General features: G+C 36.0%; 2 protein-coding genes and 1 long non-coding RNA gene across 7 annotated transcripts in view; all 3 read right to left on the reverse strand.

Annotated features, from left to right (window-relative positions):
• The window catches only part of Nca (neurocalcin homolog), a 170639-nt gene that overhangs the window by 68507 nt on the left and 78509 nt on the right, over positions 1-23623 (reverse strand). The gene's annotated exons all lie outside the window — the stretch shown is intronic.
• The window catches only part of LOC114252534 (neuronal calcium sensor 2), a 163277-nt gene that overhangs the window by 61461 nt on the left and 78193 nt on the right, over positions 1-23623 (reverse strand). The window lies entirely within an intron of this gene.
• On the reverse strand, positions 14673-20555 carry LOC149503573 (uncharacterized). 2 transcript variants are annotated; one of them, XR_016323730.1, is made up of 4 exons: positions 17032-20553; positions 16599-16891; positions 16134-16265; positions 14673-16056 (listed from the first exon to the last, which is right to left on the reverse strand). It is a non-coding gene; the product is annotated as an uncharacterized LOC149503573 (long non-coding RNA). The 2 variants fall into 2 exon arrangements; XR_016323727.1 differs by having other exon boundaries at positions 14673-16265; positions 17032-20555.

Consider the following 23623-nt stretch of genomic DNA (forward strand, 5'->3'; position numbering starts at 1 on the left):
CTAAACTCTTAACTCTGGCGGAAAGGTACACTTTCCTGCATTCTTTCTTCAAAAAGGAAAACTACTTTCTGCAACTTGATGATTGATTACGTTACTTTTAGCGGTTAAGTAACGAGGAAGCTAATTTAAACGAACGAAGAAGAAATTGCAACTTGATTAAACTCCAAGAAGAATTAGCGGCGAGCGACGGTTAAATATGCAGCAGCAATTAGAGTAACTATTATAAAAGTTCGTAGTTCCACACCGCTTCTTATAAAAACTGATTTTAAAACGTAATAAACTAGCTGAAAGCGGCGGGAAATATTCAGCGTGGATATTACTTAAACGAATTTAAATGTGTTTATTATCGTTTTCTCTCTCTTATTTTAATTCTTTCAGAGCTATCGAACAAAGTTTTTGTGATAAAGGACTCCTAAACTGACCTAAGCACTCAGGTCTCAATCTGCGATATATAATTTCAGTTTTCCTAAAATCATTATTATTTACTTTTACTTTTATTTTACTTTTACATTACTTTCTTTAATATTGTTAGTACCTTAGAAGTAGTGGTAGCATTATGTTATTATATTCATTATAACCCCGCTGCACACCACAAAACAATAGAAAATTAGATCCTCTCCGTAATATCAAATTTAAGAGATTATAATTACCAATATATGAGCAGTAAATTAAAATAAACACATCTGAAATATTTTTATTTTCACCCACAATTACTCAATAATAATATACGTAGTTTAAATTTTAATAACACTCTTAAATAGCGGACCGAACTAACAATTCATTAATTATTATTTTTTGACAGGGATATTATAAAATTATTGTATCTATTTATATATTAATACGTGAAGCAAAAACTTTGTATCCCTTTTTACGAAAATTGCGCAAACGGAGGAGTATGAAATTTTCCACACTTATAGATAATATAGAGAAGAAGTGCACAATGATAATGTTTTTTTTTTAAATAATGCATAAAAGATGCATTAAATCAATAAAGAAAACATTACACACACTACATACCATGTATTTGACGCACACACGCATGCATACTATTTATTGTCAAACCTTTGTTCTTGACGCCTGTTGTCAAATTGAGATTAAATATTGTTTGTCTTTGTTAATATTTTTTATAGTGTAGTCTTGGCGAAATTTGTGATTATAGAAGTATAAAATACAATTATAATAGTGTACAAACTTACAATTCCAATTAATTATAGTCGAATTTCGACTACTGCGGGTCCTCTAATTGTTATTGATCTGTGATGCGTTTGAAAATTTTCATGTCGTATTCTTTCAAATAATCGGACGTCATAAAGTCGGCGAAAATGACGTTCAAAAATTCCGTTACATAGAAAAAAAAACATACATACAAAGCTAGTAAAATGCGAGTTAATAATAGCCTTATAATTTTTTATTTCTTTCACTGTTTATGATATTGGCGTGTCTTTGACCCATCAATCATAGTCGAAACACGTGCGACCTTAAGTTGTTGGGAAGTAAATCTGATGATTATCAGTCTATCCAGCCGTAGCGTGAGCCAAGGATTGCCGAAAACAATTGCCTATATTTAAATTAACTTAGGTGTCTTTATTTAAACAAACGTGGTAAAAAATATTTTGTTAATTATCATAGAGCGAGATGCAATATATAGCGACCACTGACATTCTCATCTTTACAAACGAGTACATTTCAAATAGGTCTAGTCGCTTTCTCAATTCATGAGTATCTATCTATACATTAATACGTGAAGCAAAAACTTTGTATCCCTTTTTACGAAAATTGCGCGGACGGAAGAGTATGAAATTTTCCACACTTATAGCGAATATAGAGAAGGAATGCACAATGCTAATATTTTTTTAAAATAATGCATAAAAGATACATTAAATCAAAAAAGAAAACATTACACACAGTACATACCATGTATTTGACGCACACACGCATGCATACTATTTATTGTCAAACTTTTGTTCTTGACGCCTGTTGTCAAATTGAGAATAGATTAAATATTGTTTGTCTTTGTTGATATTTTTTATAGTGTAGTCTTGGCGAAATTTGTGATTATAGAAGTATAAAATACAATCATAATATACTGCGGGACCTCTAGTGTTATTAAAATTGCACTCGTTCGCGTTTGTCAAATGACAAGTAAGATTAAAGCGGCCATTCCGATCGATTCCAGATAAAACTATTTTCACACTCGCACTATTTTCGTATTCCGTTCCATTCGTTTCATTCCAAATACGAATGCAACAAATTTATTTTGTATTCAATTTATCAGCTGCATTTTACATTTCAACGGAACAGAGACTGTCCGTAACAAGATTTCTGTGACGGTGTGCAAATGACGTAAAAGAAGAGACAATATGCAAGTTCTTTTCACTAGAATAATGGTATTGTTCATTTAGCTTATAGGATGAATGAAACATCTATTATTTTAGTTAGAAGCATAAGTTTGTTCATACATTGAGCAAAAAAATAAAAAATCAAAAGCAAAAAAAGTCGTTTTGTTTTTAGCGAGGAACCCTATATTCCTGCGATATATGTATAGCTCGTCTCGGCGTTCCTGTTTTAAAAACTTCAGAACCTTTAACCAATACCTTTCATAACCATGATTATCATACCGAGGGTCCGATCCCCGGTGACAGTCGGTCAATTTGCATTTTTTTTAAATTTTAAAGGTCTGGACGGTCACGTTCTTATCATTGTTGTTTCTTGCCTCCATAACACAGGAAACAATTTTTGCTTGGAGCCGTTCAATGTAGAAAATTAATATTATTCGAATACGGTCATTAAGTGATTAGTCTATTATTTTGTCTATTCATCACACAGTATCCTGTATAGCGTTAGAATAGACAATACTTTTGTGCTAAAAGGGTAGAAAAATCGAAGCATGAAAACTGAAGAATAGAGAAATAGACTTATCACAAAATAATACCTTCTTATATGAAATGAGCTCAGAAATGACCACGTTAGTACAACTATAGACATTTAGCCACCCATAGCTGATAGCCTGTCTACATCCTGATTTGGGCTCACTAGGACTAGTATTCGTGTATGTACTGGACATAAGCTTCAATAATGCTCAATACTTATGAACTTCACTAAGGGCGCCTGCTTTGTTTACATCGAAAGCCTGGTATTGTTATTTACATTGCCAAAAATTTATTGGCTGTATCTTATTGCTTTCGAACAAAATAAATACACAAAAACAGAAAACGTATTGTTTAACGATTGATATTGGATAAAGAGGGATGTGTTGTCTTTCATTTTTTTTTAATGTATTTCTGTTTGAATGAAATTTACAAAGCCTGTTAAATCGGACAAGAATAATCAGAGTACACCAACACATACACAAACGAAAGTAAGGAATTATTGAACACATAATACAATCTTACATTTTCGATAGTATCGTGAAAGAAATACGTACCCAGTCAACTCCATTAAAACAGCTTCCATTTAATCCTAAAATAGCCTCAGAACAAAGACCTCTTTGAGACAAACCTGTGCTTGAAGCATCGACAGCTCAACTCTTTTAACCGGAAATTAGAAACCGAAGCAGCAAAAGCGAATAATTCATTTCACTTGGAATTATCGCTTTGCCTGAATACGAAATACGTTAGGAGGAATTAATATTAAATTAGTGCTCAAAAATCAACCCATTGATGGTAAAATAAATACCTGTTATATACTATCAAACAGCTTCTACGCATACAGCTTTATCTTTATATTAATACGTGAAGCAAAAACTTTGTATCCCTTTTTACGAAAATTATGCGGACGGAGGAGTATGAAATTTTCCATACTTATAGAGAATATAGAGAAGAAGCCCACAATGCTCATATTTTTTTAAAATAATGCATAAAAGATACATTAAATCAATAAAGAAAACATTACACACACTACATACCATGTATTTGACGCACACACGCATGCATACTATTTATTGTCAAACTATTGTTCTTGACGTCTGTTATCAAATTGAGAATAGATTAAATATTGTTTGTCTTTATTCATATTTTTTATAGTGTAGTCTTGGCGAAATTTGTGATTATAGAAGTATAAAATACAATCATAATAGTGTACAAACTTACAATTCCAATTAATTATAGTCGAATTTCGACTACTGCGGGACCTCTAGTTATAATAAAACAGTGAAGATATTTCAAATGCTCTTTCATAGATTAGGTAATAGTAAATCTTCCTTATTGTTTCTTGTTAAAGCAATTCTGTTTGTTACTGAGCTCATAAACCGCTAGAAGGATTTTGATGTGTTTATGACTTAGGTTTACAGTTGGCCCCGGTGGAGCTGCAATCAAATTTCAGCAATTTTTAAATTTACAGGCATGGCAAAGTATGCCAGTTCCGCTAATGGGATAATAAAACCCGTAATTACGAAATTCTGTTTTACCTGGTCATGCTTGACGTCATAAGAACGTGTGATAAGCACCAGAAGTATTTCCTGAAAATTTCATGTCAAGGCTTAGCCGGAATTGTCTTCTGAATTAAAGAAACATTTATAATTTACGTCGATTTTTTTTCTTCCTGATTTATATCATCTTTCTCAATCATATCAATATTTTTTACTATAAAAAAAATGTAATGATAATAAAACGATACACCAGGTGCTAAAACCTCCAACTAAAAGAAGACAACTTACCCAGATTATTACTAAGTGATAACTTTGTAACATTGACTAATTTAGTTGGATTGTCGTTTAACATGATTTAAAGCGTATTGCTAGCGCATGTGGCACAGGCGCTCTGAATTTTTAAAGTAATTCGTCCCGTGTCAGAAAATCTTTGAAAGAATAAATGACGCTAAACGGGCCAACGACTTTACGATTTCACTGTGTACTCAAATTGAAAAATATACATATATATCTCAATTCTAAGGTCATTGAACATTATTATCAAAAATAAACTCTACCACGGATTCTAAGAAAAGCCACACTCCTAACAAGTACCGATTAAACAAACAGAGCTGGAATGACTTTTTAATATATTGTTACTTCATTTATTTCTACAATGTAACAGTTATTTAATGAAAAAAAGACATACTGACAAAATATTATATACATATATATATATATATATAGCAATGACATTCCATTTGAAACTTCGTCCGATTTCTCAGAGTTAATGACAGTATAATGGTTGCTATGTCCATGGACCATGCAGTGGCCAGTGAGCACCAAGTGAGCCACATACTTTCTTAGTTGCCTAGATACTAAATAACCGAGTCAAAGGCCATATAAAATTAACAGACTTTGCGGGTTTCTGTGCTTTAATGACTCGGTAGTCTCACACTGCACCTTTAACTAAATAGAATAAAACTCTAATCAAGCACCGTAAAATGCAGTAGCGCCATTAAATTTGCCGTTTTACTTTGCAGTTCCCATTAAGTAACGCCTTTACGGCGTGGTCTGGTCAATTTCACGCTCGTCGTAGCAATAAAATCAGGGATCAAGAAAATCCCCGCAGTATTTCACTTAAATTGTAACAAAGTAGTATGTTTTGAGCCGATACGTGTCGCCTTCAAACCCTTTTGAAATTTTAACTTGTATATCATGAAATCGAGTCTGATTTTTTACCCGTTGCTTTGCGCCATAATACCGATTACACATATTTCTCTTGCTATAAGTACAATACGACATAATTTTATTATTTGCACGAGTGTAAGGGCTGAGCTTAAGACAAAGAGATGTTAGAGAAAGGCATTATCACAGCCGTAAAGTTGGCGAGAAGGTTTCAATAGCGCACCGTAGTAACTTTGTCGAGATATCGATTTTACGTTGGTACTCCCGGCCCAGGTTCGCAAATGCTGATAGATTGTTTGCGTTATCTTATCCATACCTATTACCAGACGCCACTTGATTATTTAAAGAACGAGCTTACAATGATATAGAGTCCACGCGAGACGAACCATCAGTCAGACTAAGCTGTCTGAATGGAAGGCTATTAAAACGCCCACGGAGGGTGACTTTTTATTCAAATGTTTTTATTTATAACACAGACCGCATAGTTTTAATTGGAGAAAAATCTTGCATAAGTTAAAGAGCCATTTTTTATGGTTACTTTTAAACTTTTATTACTTTTATTTGGAAGGTATAGCCAGATTGGCCTCTAAAAGGTTAGGAGTCCTCAACAGAGCGAAGCGGTATTTCACGCCTGGGCAGAAACTTGCGCTTTATAAAGCGCAGGTCCGCCTCGCGTGGAGTACTGCGCTCACCTCTGGGCCGGGGCTCCCAAATACCAGCTACTTCCATTTGACTCCATACAGAAAAAGGCTGTTCGGATGGTTAATAGTCCCGCTCTCGCGGATCGCTCGGAACCTCTGGGTCTACGGAGGGATTTCGGTTCTCTCTGTGTTTTATACTGTATGGTCCAAGGGGAATGCTCTGAGGAATTATTCGAGATGATCCCTTCATCTCCTTTTTATCATCGCACCTCCCGCCATCGGAGCAGAGTTCATCCATATTATCTGGAACCGCTGCGTTCATCAACAGTGCGTTTCCAAATATCTTTTTTGCCACGTACTATCCGGCTTTGGAATGAACTCCCCTGCACGGTGTTTTTCGAGCGCTATGACATGTCCTTCTTCAAACGAGGCTTGCGGAGAGTACTTAATGGTAGGCAGCGGCTTGGCTCTGCCCCTGGCACTGCTGACGTCCATGAGCGACGGTGACCACTTACTATCAGGAGGGCCGTATGCTCGTCTGCCTAAAAAGGCAATAAATAAAAAACTCTACATATGTACATAGGTATTACTAAAAATAGCACTTTCGTCTAGGCTCAACGCTAATGTTTGTTTGCGATCTCATTGAACATAGACATCATATTATGGCCGAAGTGACACTGAAACTGCCCTGTGTTTGCTGTTATACTTTATGGCGGTATAAAGACGTGGTCGGTTAATTTACAGGTCAACGTTCCGCTGGAGCTCATCCGTTTTATTTCGGACATTCCTATTCATACCTCTATCTTAACACATGTTAAAGTTGTCCCAATCACAAGCACCAATGAATTGATCTAGAAAATCCAATAGACGCAAAAATATTAATTTTGATTATCCACAAACGGAAGTACATGATATTGAATATGTTTCTATTTAGATACACAGCGAAATTCCCAAAAAAAAATATTTACAATCTTACAGAAAAATTTCATAGTGTTTAACTGTCAAATTTTCATAAATTTACTGCTAGGAACGCAGGAAGAAACCTAATCTTCTATCTTCATTTTACAACACCAAAAGGAAACTCATCTTATAAATTTTCATACCGCTTTGAAGCAAAACGAAGTGTACCGAGGCATTTTTTCCTGTCTAGCGGCGTTACTGCAAATTAAAATAACCAAGTACAGGTACACGTTTCCCGTTTGCCTTTCATAGCAGAGGCGGTTTTCAGTCTACAGCTTCACTCGTTTATAATTGCTAGAAATTAACCACGTTGTGGTATATAATTAGACTGCACTAGACGCACACGACTTCAGTGTGCTTAGTGCGAGTATTTTAACGTTCTCGATAGCGTAAAAGTTAACTCAAATGTGTAAGTGCAGTTGGAACGGCAGACCGTCCGGTCACCGTTCTCGTCGAACCCGTCGCTTGCGACGAAGGGCTCGACGAGTAAATTAACTCTCAGACACAGCCCACTGAGTTTCTCGCCGGATCTTCTCAGTGGGTCGCGTTTCCGATCCGGTGGTAGATTCTGCGAAGCACGGCTCTTGCTAGGGTTCGTGTTAGCAACGTCATCAGGTTTGAGCCCCGTGAGCTCACCTACAAAAGTTAGGTTTACGCTGAAATAGCCTCTCAAGGCTCTCAGCTTAGGTAGGAAAAAAAAAAAAAAAAGGCAGACCTAGGGGAAACGTTCCAGCTCCATACAAATTTGAATTAACTATTACGCTATCGAGAACGTTAAAAAGCTCGCACTAAGCACACTGAGCGGAGTTAAGGCCAAGTAGAAGGGAGTGCTTTATAAAGGAGTCTCACGTTGCCTCGTCTCGCTTAATTCACGTTTCCTTGCATGTCGAAAAAAAGTGTTAGCGTTGCATAACAAAAAAAACATACTACTTATGTTTTGGATATAAAGACATTTTTTTCTTTTTCGCCGTTTAAATAATGAAGATCACTGTAATGTAAGTAATTGTATTTATAGTTGTAACTGAAGCAGTTGTAAATATAGAAAACGATTTCAAAGAGGAGCTATTTCACTTGCGCAGTTATTTTTTTTTTCTCATCTAAAAGGACGCGACTGCGAGGCATATGTCGTACAAAAGTTGGGATATTAATGCACGTTTTCTTGAAATCATTGTTAACACGACGCATTTCTATTCTGTTCGCTAATTCATACCATTACAGTATGTTTGAGTGGTACTTATAGTAATTCCTGTGTTTTCATGCAAATGTTGAGTCACGTCACATCATGCTCGATAAAAACGTAAGCTGATTGCGTACAATTTGACAATTAGTAAAATATTGTGCATAACAAACACAAATCTGATCAACTAAGATATTCGCACCTTAATTGGTATTTAAATATACTAGTCAAAACAAAATATGGTCCAACATGTTTTTTCAGTGTTCTCATGAATTTAGATTAGATTAATTATTTAATTTTTAATTTAAGCACCATACCAAAAGGACAGAAACATCAAAAATTTCTTTTGACAACTTTTCCTCAAAAAGAACGTTATTGTAAAAAAAAACACTGAAAAAAATCGATTTAAACAAAAAAAGTGTTGGTTGATTTTACACTTGCTTCCTCGTTTTCTAATGCACTCTTGAGCCTGGGAGGTACACTGTCCACAAGGTATACCGCTGTTTCTTGAGGCATTTATTCCCAACTTGATTTGTGCTTCGAACACTGCGTTTCAGTAAATCCCACAGGACGTGTTCAATGAGATTGGATTCGGACTATTTGTAGGCCAGGGCAACACCTTTATACCAGCTTCCTGTAAGGCTTCTCTGGTGGTCCTAGCTGAATGAGCGCGAGCATTATCGTGCATCAAATAGAATCTTGCACCGATTTTCTGTGCACGCGGGACCACGTGGGGTCATATGACCTCCTCGATGTAACGTTGAACTGTAATGGTGCCTTCATTGAGAATTACCAGCTCGGTTCTTGCCTGACATAGAGATTCCTCCTCACAACATATTATTAAAGCCCCCAAATCTATCACTTTCATAGATGCATACAACTGAAAATCGCTCACCTTCGCTCCTTCAGACTAATGCGACGATCATCACTAAAAAAATTAACTTTGCACTCATATGTGAACAATACTGTGCTCCAATCCCTAATATCCCAGGTCAGATGCTGCCTTGCAAACAATAATCTGTTTGCGCGATGAGTACTTGTCAATGGAATCGGTACTAAGCGTCTCTTGGATAACTGTTCCACATGTAACCATGTAATGGTTTAATCACTACGTACACTACACATGTGTACCCGTCGCCTGCCGTAAACGATTTTGTAAGGAGCGGGTTGTGATGAGCGTTCTCTGCGGGCAGTCAAGCGCTCGTAGCGGTTCCCCTGTGCGATATTTGTTCGAGCTCTTCTGGATCCCCGTTTTCTGAGTAGTCTCCCAGTCTTTTTAAATTGATTCCAAGCATTTTGAAAACCTCACCTGGAAAAACCCAGCTGCAATGTTGCGAATAGCCTCCTTGAAGTAATGATACGGGCCCTGGTGACTGTTAGTAAGTCCATATGTCGTCGAAATCTCGCCTAAAAATCCTCAATATGTTAATTCAGCCACTGGCTAAACAAAACTTGAACTGCTTTTCACTTTGACTTCATTTAAAATCGGTCTTAAAAATCAGGTAGAAACAAGTTGTTACAATAAATTATTAAATACACCCACTACAAAATAGCACATGGAACACTATAAAAGAGTTTGTTAACACTTAAAGTAACACCACAATAAACCATCAGCTACTTGAGAATGCAGAAAGACTAAATTACCGCCTCCGACGTCAAAATAAACGATTACACTTATTTTGTTTCGACTAGTATATAATATGACGAATTGTATAAAAAATCCTTTAGCCAGTCTATTGAGTATATTCCGTTGAACTATCGCTTATCTCTATTTATCTTCCGTATGTACGTACATATATTACGTTATACACATAATATGTGTATTTGTGCTTACTAAACCAACGCAGAATTTATAATTAAATCTGAAGGTTAACTACGAAGTCGATAAGTCAAGGCCCTGCTGAAGGAGGTAAGCTGCCCTACTTATTTCTATCGTGGCCTCGAATAATATTATTCAAATAAGTGCTCGTATGTCGTATCACTCTTGTCAGAGCGGTCGTGGTCCTCAATCAGTATCATTGCTGTGGACAGATGTTATGCGTCTCACGAGCAATCGCCACTTCAGTTTGTGGTGAGCTTGGGACACTCGTGTAAATAACCGCCAACTGCTGACTTGACTTGGTTGGTCTATCGGCATCGGCAGCATTCCACGTGGTCTGGTGCCTTCTACTTTGCCCTGAACAAGAGGACTCTCTATATGCGGTCCTTTCTTCACCGGGAGACATGTAATTGATAGCATGCGCCTAAGACTTTTTTTTATTGCTTAGTCTTTTGTATATACTCGTCTATATTTATATAAAAAATGGTAACATGGAATGAAATGATGTTGATTAATAATATGAAACATGGCATGAAATGAAATGAAATGAGATGATATGGGATGAAATATAATCTTAGTGAAATGGCGGTCATTTGCTGAGTTTTTTTTTTATTGCTTAGTTAGGTGGACGAGATCACAGCCCACATGGTGTTAAATGGTTACTGGAGCCCATAGACATCCACAGCGTAAATGCGCCACCCACCTTGAGATATAAGTTCTAAAGTCTCAAGTATAGTTATAACGGCTGCCCCAACCTTCAAACTGAAAGGCATTACTGCTTCACAGCAGAAATAGACAGGGTGGTGGTACCTACCCGCGCGGACTCACAAGAGGTCCTACCACCAGTACAAGAGCACTGAAAGCAGAGTAAGAGCACTGAAAGACGCTGCTTTATGCCCAGCTCTTGAAGAATGGAGATATTGATGCAAAAGTTTGGTCCATGAAATACCAAGCATCGTCTCCAGCACCACATCTCCAGAGCATAAAATTTTCTCGACATGCCACAAAGTCCACGTCAAACGTCGTATAAAAATATGGAAAATAACAAAAGTTCATACGCGCCGGATCTTTGGGGCCTATGATGCTTCTGTTTCTCCATATTTTCTTCAGCCAGTCCACTGGAATTTTCGTGATCGCCATACGTCGCTTTATTTCATCTACGCAACCGCCATTGTTCAATATCAACACTCCAAGATATATGTCAGATTGGACGACCTCGCAGTTCGCAATCTGAATTAAGTCTTGTAAGTTGTTTTTGGCTCGGTCAACATTTTGATTTCATTTTGTTAAGTTACTTATAAGTTAATTATTATGTTTATTACGTTATTTAGTCTAAGTTAATCGTATTTTAATGTCAATAAAAATACACTTTACAAATCAGCGAATTTACTCACTCAATAGAACGTCTCTTTTATTTAATAAATTTAGGCAATGAATAAATAACGTATAAAAAAATAAGTTATAGACAATACAATTTTCCTTTTATGTTTTATTAATCGGGACGAAAATTAAATGCGCGTGCCACTTAAAATATGAATTGCTGTGTCAACATTTTAAAAGTATCAACATCCGATAAATTTTATCAAACCTTTCCTCCTGTCTATCTGTGAAATTGTTTTCACGCTTTTTATTTAGACTAAATGTTAGTAAATATTATTCTGGTGAGTGTTTTTATTATGTTTCTATAAGTTTGACAAAATGATGAATGACAGCACCACATGGATGAATTCAGAGATGATTTCAAAGATTTTTTTATACATTTTGCTGAACGCACGCCGGATATAAAGAGCGATGCACCCGTCAAATTTGATCGAGAATTTTCCGTACCCTCGTTTTTTTTGTGCATATCCGTTTGATTCAGTAAATAGAGAAACAAAAATCGAAAACACGAAGCCGGCCGTGTCAAAGCGAAAACGTACGTTGAAAGATCGACAGATTGAATTGTCGAAAGTAAACACGGGTTCGTGCAGGCGTGCCGCGTCCAGTCCCTCGAACCAATTCGATACCAGAAGCTATTGCATCTACAAAACACGTTCCTATATATAATCTCGTACCTTGTACACAAACTCAAGTCCTAACCCATGCATCAGCCCGCTGAGTTTCTCGCCGGATCTTCTCAGCGGGTCGCGATTCCGATCCGCCCCCTGATCACGTAAAAATTTGCGACAGCCACAATTTTGCAGATGTTGTGCAGACGCGTCGCGACCGATCGCAAAACGTCAAATTATTTCGTATCACGTACCGCGATTGTTCGCTTACCGCTTACTGCAGTTTTCTGTCATACAACTAGCGCCAGTCGCAATCGGGTAGCAATAATTGGCACTAAAAAGCCACATTACTTTTTTTTTTTGCTGAACAAACCGGCAAATGAATTTATAAAAGCGCGTTACATATAAACATTTCAAAATGTTTAAGTGGAATTCACGTTTGAAACGCCAAGTGAGAGCTGCTAATTCTGTTCTTTTCGATGAAGCGTTACTAAAAATAAGTGATCTAATAATAATTTTTGCTTTATTTTGAATAATAGCTATAAAAATGTAATTGTGTCGTGTCAAACACTGATAACATTTTTTTTTTGTAATCGTTTGATAATTTGTAAACAGATAGTTGTTTACGTTACGAACCTATTTTAAAAAAGAATGGATCAAAATTATAGCCTAATTTATTAATTTCATTATCAATTAAGTAAGTACATAAGCTCACAACCCATCTAGTGTTAAGTGGTATAGACCTCACAACGTGAATGCCGCCCCCACCTTTAGAAACGAGGTCTGAGTTTCAACTGTATACCAAAACGGCTGCCCCATTCTTCAAATTGCAACGCATTACTGCTTCGCGGTAGAAATGGGCGGAATGGTGGTCTTGCGGGTTAATCAAACGTCCTACCACCAACGATTTCTTAAAGAATATTTGCTAATTTGATTTTAAATAAAAGATGAATGAATCCTTAATCATGGAAGTCTTCCATGTTATTATGTCAAATACGTGTTTCATTGGATTTATTGATATCTGCCTGCGGGATTCTAACACTGGTTCAGTCGCATCTTTATTAGAAAGTCGGCCGTCTCTACTACACCGCTTAGGCCACGACGATTTCAAATTAAATAGTAAATTCTAGAATAAATGATTTAGTTTTATGGTTTTATCAATAATAACGTGTACAACAGATCCATCTCACGCCGACATGAGGCCGACAATGCTAGAACAACCAGTCAATGATATTCTAGGCGAGATGCTGCTATTCTTTATCAAGTAATAGATAGTGGATTTGTTTGACTTGGCAAGAGTAGGCTTTGATTTGAATACCAGAAATATAGTGCACTCTTTCACAGCTTGAAGGGAAATAAAAGCTGTGCAGACTATTCAAAATAATGTTCACCCAGGTCATGGGCAATATGACGTGAATAGGAAACTGCATGTCAGACATTAACTTAATGTTCTATATTATTTTTAAACAAATGAATCTAATATTTTAAGACAATAAATAAATATTTATTTTTATAATTAGCCCAGTTTTTCGTCGACGAAGCCATCTTAAGAGTAGCTTCATTGCAAATATCAGGCCGATATTTAGTAAGTTATTTGTATTCAATAACCAGGTACTCTTTGCACTCACTCACTGCAGTAAGAATGTTAATCAATCATTATATTATCTAGACTATAGCGGACAACAAACAAGAGTAGACACATCGTGAGCTGTAGTTGTAGAAAGAGGAGAAAATGGAAACTAAGGCGAACCACTGGCTCATGCAGCTTTCATTTAAGCAGAGGCTGCTCGTACGCAGGCAGAGGCCGCGCATCTTCCAGCTGAGATATATAAAAAAATTCAAGGAATGGACCAACATCGGCAAAAACCTTGTTTAAAATAATAAGTTCAATTTTGTTTTAATTTTAGCTGAGTCCGTAATAGTTTATATTACCATAAAAACGAAATAGCGCTTGTTACAACAGTCAAGCAAATCCAAATATATGTTTTACTTTAGGCTGGTACTACAGTAAAATTTACGACACTAATGAGTATATTTTACGCTAATAAAACTACTCTCAACTTAGCATTTCAAAATAACTATTTATTTTTTTATTGCTAAGATGGGTGGACGAGCTTACAGCCCACCTGATGTTAAGTGGTTACTAGAACCCATAGCCATCTACAACGTAAATGCGCCACCCACCTTGAGATATAAGTTCTAAGGTCTCAGTATAGTTACAACGGCTGCTCTACCCTTCAAAACGAAACGCATTACTGCTTCACGGTAGAAATAGGCGGAGTGGTGGTCCCTACTCGTGCGGACTCACAAGTGGTCCTACCACCAGTAGAATACCAGTATTTAGCTTCATTGTATATTTTGTATTCACAGTATTTGGCATGTTCTGCTTCTAGTCTATAGGGTTATAGAGCTATCACCTTGCTATCATCCTACTTACCTCGGCCCCAAGTTCAGTTATGTTTCTTTGAAGTTATCGGCAGTCGATATTATATTTCAATTGTGGCTTCAATTTCATGCGGCAAGAAGTTGGACATGTATTACAAACAAACTACGATTTCCTAATTTAAGAATTATTATTCAAATAAAACAAAATTACACAAAAAAAATTATTATCAAACTTATCTAACGGCCGTCTGGTGTAGTGGTAAGTGACATGGTCGCTACACAAGGGGGTCGCGGGTTCGAATCCCGCCAAGGGAAGATATTTGTATGATAAATATAAATGTATTTTCCAGGGTTATGGATGTATATTAAATATATGTATGTGTATAATAAAAATCCTACATTTATTTCCGTTATCTGGTACCTGTAACACAAGTTCTTTACGAACTTATCACAGGACCAGTTAACGTGGCGTGATTGTTAGTAAATATTTATATTTATATTATTATTATTATCACAATGAACTAAAATCAGTGGTGGTTGATCCACATTTTGTCTAAATGATGAATTATGTTTTTCATTTTGTAAGTAATATTCATGTAAGTATCCAACAAAATCTAGAAGAATTATGAATTACTAGTCGATTTGTTATTCATTCTATTCTATTATTTAAAACAGCAGTATATACAATAATATATATAACAACACAACATACAAACGGGGTTAATATAAAGATAAAATGATACAGAACAAATTGAGCATGACAGATTAAAACATTGTCTTAATAAAACAACCTCACAATTTTGCTTTCAAATAGTTATGAATCCATCCTTTACTATAAACACAAAAATGTTAAGGAAATATGTATATTTCCACTAAGCACAATTAAAAAATTATAGGCAGAAATAATTAGGCTATTCTTGCCCTCTCAGTTCACATAATTAAGAACAGCAGTTTTAAAAATATCTACATAAAATTACTAGAATACAGAGGTTGGACTAAATTTAATGTCTGTTCTCCACAATCCAATTGAACCACCCTTGAATGTTGACATGGTGCTAAGTGCTGTGTTTCCTCTTCTCTCCCAAAAAATACAATGTTATGAATTTGATAAGAAACATCAATTTCAGCATCTTCGTCAGAGAGTTGGGGCACTGGACACCCATGTGTGTTTGCCATGTTATGCAATACAAGCTAACAATTATGGTATTGGCCATCATATGATGATCATAATGCAGTACTCTATGTACCAACAAGCATCTCCAACTGGCTTTCAATACTCACAATGGTCAACAGTGTTCCTGGTATGACAATAAACATTACTATAGTACTATATATTAACGGCCTTCCCAGTTTTAAATATACTTTTAGATTGAGTATTAATTTGTAGTCAGGTTACTGAGACAGAGCTCATGATGTTTTACTTGCCTAAAAACCAAACTTTTTCACTATTATGGTGCAGGTCCTGCATAGGCATATTCAGTTGTGTTAAGTCAGACAAATGTATCATGAAATGTTGCATCAATACTTAAAATGTTAAGATCACTATCACAGATCTGAAAAATGTAATTCTTTAGATAAGTACTATCAAATGTTTGTTATTGTGAATGATAGGCTTCAGCAAAATACTTACTATTTGCACATTCTTGAAATGATAATGCTTGCGGTTCTAAAACCTTTCTTCATATACAGAAGATCTGATAAGTGCAAATGAGTGCCATCTATACACCCCGAAACCCCAGAAAAGCCAAATTTATTGTAAAACCTATAATGAAAAGAAATTTATTTACTATTATATTATGTTTTCAATCACAAAATTATTATTGTTCAAATATCTATGTACTATAAAAATAAGACAAAATTTGAATTAAAAAAAATTATGTAGGAAAGATTAATGGTGGCCTGAAGGCCTTTCCAGTTTCACCAGGACTTGACATTTCTTAGAACTCTGTTTAAAATATAGCTAAGTATATATAGCAAAATATAGCTATAGTTATAAAGCTTCAAGAATATAACTGATCTATATGATTGACTCGTGGAAATTGTAAAATCAGTAGAACTCTTGTGCTCTATACTATAAGATAATTATTTAACTTACCCATTTATAATAACTTGTGACCCATTGTACTGTTTGCAGAAACTTTAAATGTTTCAATAAAACTGGAAGATTGTTTAATGCCATAGCCACTTCCCTAATGGCATTGGATTTACTTGAAGTTTAACTCAAAATGCAAAAAGCTCATTCCCACAGGTTTCTGGTATGAATAGATTAAGGCGTCAGGCTTGATCACGAAGATAGCGTCGCAAACGCACTGATTCGTATGTATCCGACCTAATTTCCTTAGACTCCAAAGCCCCATTTATTATTTGAGCTTTGTCCATAGTACATACCTAGAAGAAATTTTAATTTGTAAAAAATAAACTTTATAACCTCAACATTAGTAATGTACTTAAATTGCCCAGCGTGGTATTTAATGTTAATACTATGGAAAACACAAACACAAATAAAGATCTAAACCAATTACACTTACCTAAATCAAGTTAATTAATTTAATTTCACAAATTTTACACTTGCAGATAGTTAGCAACAATTCAGCACCAGATACAAAAGGTGTCGCAAATTTGACAAACGAAATTGCTAAATATCTGCTGTTGTGTGGCAGACAAAAGCATCCGTAATACCGACTTTAAGCCAGTTGTTGTTAGTTGTATGGAAAAGAATGCACTAAAGTTTCACAAATCGCTCTGCAGAGGCAGCACTAGTGATGGTTCGCGATCTGCTTTTTTGTTGTAAGTCCGTAATACGAAATGGACAGTTGACAGCAATATTTGCACAATATTTGTCTTCTGCTAATTGTCTGCGAAATACGTGATACAGCTGCCGGTAGTAGATTCATTCGCGAAACAATTGCTCTTGAGTTGTTAGGTCTCCTTCGGAGGCGCTCGGGCAGTTGTTAGCAAATCCCACCCCTCTTGGCTGAGCCTTTGCTCGCCCACCTGTCCTGGTGAAACTGGAAAGGCCTTCGGGCCACCAGTAAACTTTCAATCATAAAAAAAAAAAAAAAAAAAAAAAAAAAAACTCAAGTACTTGATTAATTTCTTTTTTCACCTAACCAATTTAATATCGTCTACGACCAAAATTGTTTAGTTGGTTTGTTGCTGAACAAACAAGTCAAACATGAACTAGCGAACTAAGTTAATTAATGCATTTCGTGTGAAGAAACTTTCCCACGAAATTTATATGTATGTATGTGTGTTCTGTATGTGAACTTTATATTTCCATGATCCTAATATTTTATGCTTATTATTATTTTTGTTAACTTTTCGGGAAGCCGGAGATCTAACTATTATATTTAAAAAAAAAAACATTTACAACCAAATACAACTAATAGTAAACTGATTTTGGGCTCCCACTTTAATTAAACTAATACGAAATATCTGATTCGAAAACAAAGTACATATATATACTTATTCGTGCTGTCTAATAGTAGATTCTAGCGCATCTGCCTAAGTTACTTTTTACTGGTGGTAGGACGATTCGAAATCCTAGCGCGATCTTCGCTTTGTAGCGCGCTAAAATGCTTTCAACTGGTGGTAGCATTGTGTTACTGGTGGTAGGACCTTTTGTGAGTCCGCACGGGTAGGTACCACCATCCGGCCTATTTCTGCCGTGAAGCAGTAATGCGTTTCGGTTTGAAGGGTAGGGCGGCCGTTGTAACTATACTGAGACCTTAGAACTTATATCTCAAGGTGGGAGGCGCATTTACGTTGTAGATGTCTGTGGGCTCCAGTAACCACTTAACACCAGGTGGGCTGTGAACTCTTCCACCCATCTAAGCAATAAAAAAAAATAAAAAAAGTTACGTTCACGCCAAAAATGTTACAATGAATCGATTCACATTATCATATACATATAACCCACTAATGATGAACAGAATAACAACACTTAACTTTCGTATTCGATTCACAGACGGTTCATGAATTACGCAGAAACAGAGCACCTAGGCGGATTAAGTTTTCTTCCTCGGACTCAGCTTCCAAGGAAAGTTTATCTGACGGCCGGTAAGAACGTCTTAGTACTGCTGACTTGAAGCTCCAAAAGTGCAGGGAAAATTTACATTTTCACGATTTTCGTGAAAACTTGTACCGGGTTGGTTACGGCGAAATAAATCCCTTTAAAGCTGCACAATGTAAAATAAATCTTTTGTAGCGGCCACACAATGGTTTAGAATTTGTTTCATAATCAAACATTTTTTAGGCTTCGTATTCAACTCTCTAGGATTATTTGGCACCTTTAACGTCGAGGTAGGGAGGGTTACGAAATAGTACGTATAATAAAATTGAACAGAAATTTCTGTCGTCATTAAATATCGCCAGTTACCTTAAGATAAAAATCGGGGTATTGATTCTATTGTAAAATGGGTGTACCCCCACCTTTAAGCAATTGATTTGCGACAGAATGAATGTCGTTGAACCCACCCCCAAGATGGCTCACAATAGGCTCCACAATAACCATCTATTATGTAAATATCTAATTTTGTTAGTTACTTCGTTATTATGTAAACACCTAACTTTGTTAGTTAGGTACTTCGTAGAAATAGTTCTTGAACTCGTGTTGGATACGTAATTGGGGCTTACGAAAAGATTTTAGCCCTGGTACAATCTCGTCATTTATTACTAGTACCTATTACACCAGGTGTCTACGCATTACGCCGCGGATGCTAGAGATGGGTGTAAAATTGTAAGTGCCTTCAATGTGAATTCATAAAATAACAATTACAACCACTAATTTTTTTATATTTAATTTTTTTATTGCTTAAATGGGTGGACGAGCTCACAGCCCACTAACTCGGTGTGCTCGGGGTCCGCGTATTGCCTTGTCATCGTCATTGTAAGCCGGTGGTTGGCCTGAAGGACGTACTAGAGGCGGCATAGTGACGATAGTTTCGGACTCGAGGGTTTTTTTTTATTGCTTAGGTGGGTGGACGAGCTTACAGCCCACCTGGTGTTAAGTGGTTACTGGAGCCCATAGACATCTACAACGCAAATGCGCCACCCACCTTGAGATATAAGTTCTAAGGTCTCAAGTATAGTTACAACGGCTGCCCTACCCTTCAAACCGAAACGCATCACTGCTTCACGGCAGAAATAGGCGGGGTGGTGGTACCTACCCGCGCGGACTCACAAGAGGTCCTATCACCAGTAAAATACCACCAGTACCAGTACTACCACCAGTATTCCATGACAAATAAATATTTTGCCAGTGAAATATAGTTGACTATTTATATGCAACAACGAAACGAGGTGAGCGAATTTCCCGTGCAATTACTGCGAACTGCGACCCCTTTGATTGTGTTTCGGACATGAATTCGAGCTCGGGGGGCACGTGAGGCGATCTCGGCTCATAGTTCGATCAATAGTAATTATTCGTCAGGCACAGTTCGTACACAACGAACAAAGAATATTGTTTATGCAGTCGTCACACGTTTCTGAACAGTCCACGGACAAACTAAATTACCTAGGTTCAACTTTGAATGATTTATATTACGTTGAAAAGTATGTATAGGTTTACAGCGCTATTCAGTATCGAAAAAGATATTTTAAATTAAATTAGAGTTGTTTTTATTTATATTAATATATTATAAATGAACACAACACCGAATGACTGGTGTTTTTTGCTGTAGGCTATCAACTAATCCGTTTAAAAAGCCACCTTCATTAGAACCCCACCGCATTACGATTAACAAATAAGTACAGTGCTACAGTGTTAGTATATAGATAGCCGTGAATCTCCTGACAACGTAGACACCGGTAACTTCCATATTTGCTACAGAACATGTGGGTGGAAGAAACCCATTTTGAACAGCATGAACAAGATATTTTCTATATTATAGTCGAAAATATCCTAAACATATGAATCCTCTTCGATCCGCATTAAGCAATGCATCATAGCATTCAAACAAAAAATTCAAGTAACTTTCATGAAACTTATTATTTACCAAAGATTTAATAATTTAATAATTGTATAATTGAACAAAGTTGTTGTAAATAACTAAAACAAGATATTAAGACTCAAATTGGAAACCCTATATGGAAATAGTGATATATTTTTGTATTGCAACCTTATTCATATACAGGCATCTCTTATCGTGGAGGCTGTATCGCAACTTTTTGATTTACAACCAAAACTATGAAAATACCTGTCTTTGGCATAGATATAGTTAATGCAATGAATCCTATCGTGTTTTAAAAATAACTAAGTAAGCATCAAGTAATTGTGCATCGAGAGATTCCAGAATCGGGAAACTTTTCTCGCATTTGATTAAGAAACATAATGGCGGGAGTTCACCAGCAGCCATAAAAGTGTTTGCCGATTGCATTGAGTTGCGGTCGCTTGGTTGCCGAGATGGTTGCGTTGCGAAGTATTAAACGAGTTATTACTGTACGTATATAAATTTCCACGAATGTTGACTCACGTTTTCATTGTATTCTCGATTCTCGTTTGCTCATTGCAACCGCCGTGACTTAAAGCCAGGGCCGGATTTAAACTTAATGCCGCTCCTGGGCACCGGAAAAAAATCCGCCCCAATACTGGAATTTTAGCTTAACTTATAGTATATATATTTTATTTTTCAAAATTAAAATAACTAATTTATTGCGGAAACTATCATATGTCATATATTCTAAAAAAACATATTTAAATATTTGTTTTTTTTTCTAACAATTATACATTTTGCAGTAACGGTGACTCATAATGAAATTACATAAAAAAAAGACTTAAATTTCGTTAATTACAGAAAATAGAAAAATCGATTATTATTTTAAATCTCCAAGGAAATAAATTGATTAAATCATTTTGATTATTAATTTTTACCAAAAGTGCCGAAATTATAATTCACAAATAAGGGATGAATTTCTTGAATTATTAATTAAAAATAAATTATTAATTATTTATTTTGAATAATCTTGATACGGTTAAAAAAAAATTTTACTTTCATCATTTTGCCGCCCTGGTCACTTGCCCCGACTGCCCCTAGTGTAAATCCACCACTGCTTAAAGGGAATTAAATGAAATCAATTCAATCACAAACAACATTAGCATTAATTTTAGCACCGAAGACATGTTTCTCAACCCATATTAGTTCCAAAAAGTTAACGCTCCACATTAAAGTTGAAACATCCAGTTTAAGAGCTTTTGTGTTTCAGCTCTGTTTAGTGCTTTAATGTAGTTATGCATTCTACTAAAACTATTTAGAGTTTAAGTTTTCTACTAATACTATTATCAAAATATTAATAAAATATTATATAAATTTTTTTTTATTGCTTAGGTGGATGGACGAGCTCACAGCCCGCCTGGTGTTAAGTGGTTAAAATGTAAGTGAAGTTTCTGTTAGGACATGAGACATATGTTATTAAGTTTTTCTTACTTTTTTTTCCACATCTTTCTCGTACCTTTCTTTGTTCGTAAATTATGCGTTCGCGCATAGTACATTTGAAAAGTTTTGGTGCCCGCACACTGTAGGTAAAAGACCTAGAGACATCCGCAACGTAAATGCCGCCTAGTTACAACGGCTGCCCCATCCTTCAGACCGAAACGCTTCTGCTTCATGGCAGAAATAAAAAGGTCCTTACTGGTCCTACCACCAGTAAAGAGGTCCTTACTGCGCATTTACGTTGTGAATTTCTCTAGGCCCCGGTAACCACTTAACACCAGGTGGGCTGTGAGCTCGTCCACCCACCTAAGCAATAAAAAAAAGGTGTTAAGTTATCATGCGTTTTATTATATTTTGGTAAGAGTGTTCTGTGTGTAGTAATATCATGTCTATGGGCCTTAGTTACCTTTTAACATCAAGTGGAATGTGAGCTCGAACCGTAAGCAGTTGTAACTTAACGGGATAAATTCCAGTGCCCAAAAAAATTACAATATTTAACCAAACTTTGAGAAGCGATGGCCGTTAACACGAAACACCTAACTAAGTTCGAACGATCACGGTTTCATTAGTTTAGCCGAAGCCGCGTGTTGAGCTAACTCAATAATCACCACACTACCGAGCGCTGCTCCAACACGGATAAGCTATATTAGATGTTACAACAGAGTTTCCAGTAAAAGTATAAGGCTTAAAGTACGCTAACGATGACTGAAGGCTGGCTATTTTCAAGAACCCATATCGGCCAACTTCGTATCTTCTGTATATGTTATCCGTATAGCGTCATATCTACTTCGTGTTTTCGAATTCGACAGCTAGTTCTCTTGTCCCAAGTCTTATCTATATGTTGTCTCTTAATTTCAACACTACAAAAATTACATAGAAGGATTGTTAAACAGAGATATCTCCTATAAAATTATCGCCTACATAATTGTAAGTTTCATTAGAGTGGAGTACATCAAAGGTCGGTTAAAGGTCGACCAAAGGAGTCAAAGTGTGTGATATTCTTACATAGTTATTTGAAATTATATGAATTAATAATTGCAATGATTTAATGTTAAAAAATTTAGATTTCTCGATACTGATAATATTAAAAGCAAAAGTAAAGTAGTAAGTAGTAGTAAGTGGTAGTAAAAGTAAATAAAAAGTAGCCAATTGTTCATATTTGGAAAAAAACTTGAAAGTTAGTATTAATACGGCCGCGAACGCTGTTATGCTGTACAAAACCTATTATCTCAAGATATGTGGCGACACTCATGATGCGATTTTTGTGTGTTCCATTGACTACTTAACTTGGACCATGAGCACGTTCATCCGGCCATAGACGACTATGACATAAATAAAAAACATAAAATCGTGGCTTTCAATGAAAACTGTGCGGGATATTATTGGTTACAAGCGATATGTATTTTTGTTTCCAGCTAGTCAAACCCGACCCGCTTTGCCGGCTTATCTTTGTATTCACTTTGATCCGGTTTTTCACGGGATCGCCCACTAGGCCAATCTCAAAATTTCCTGAATGTTTCATAAAAATCAGTCTAGACCGTCCGATCTATATGTTCCTTATAGAATCCGGTCTATAGGGAGCATGCACACATATGACTTTATGTATAATATAATACATAGGTAGATTAGCGAAATTTGTAATCACTGTAATGTATGGATACAGAAATATGGAACAACACGTTCTTACCGG

This window comes from Bombyx mandarina, chromosome 01 (genome assembly GCF_030267445.1).
Source record: "Bombyx mandarina strain Sakado chromosome 01, ASM3026744v2".
Lineage (NCBI taxonomy): Eukaryota > Metazoa > Arthropoda > Insecta > Lepidoptera > Bombycidae > Bombyx > Bombyx mandarina.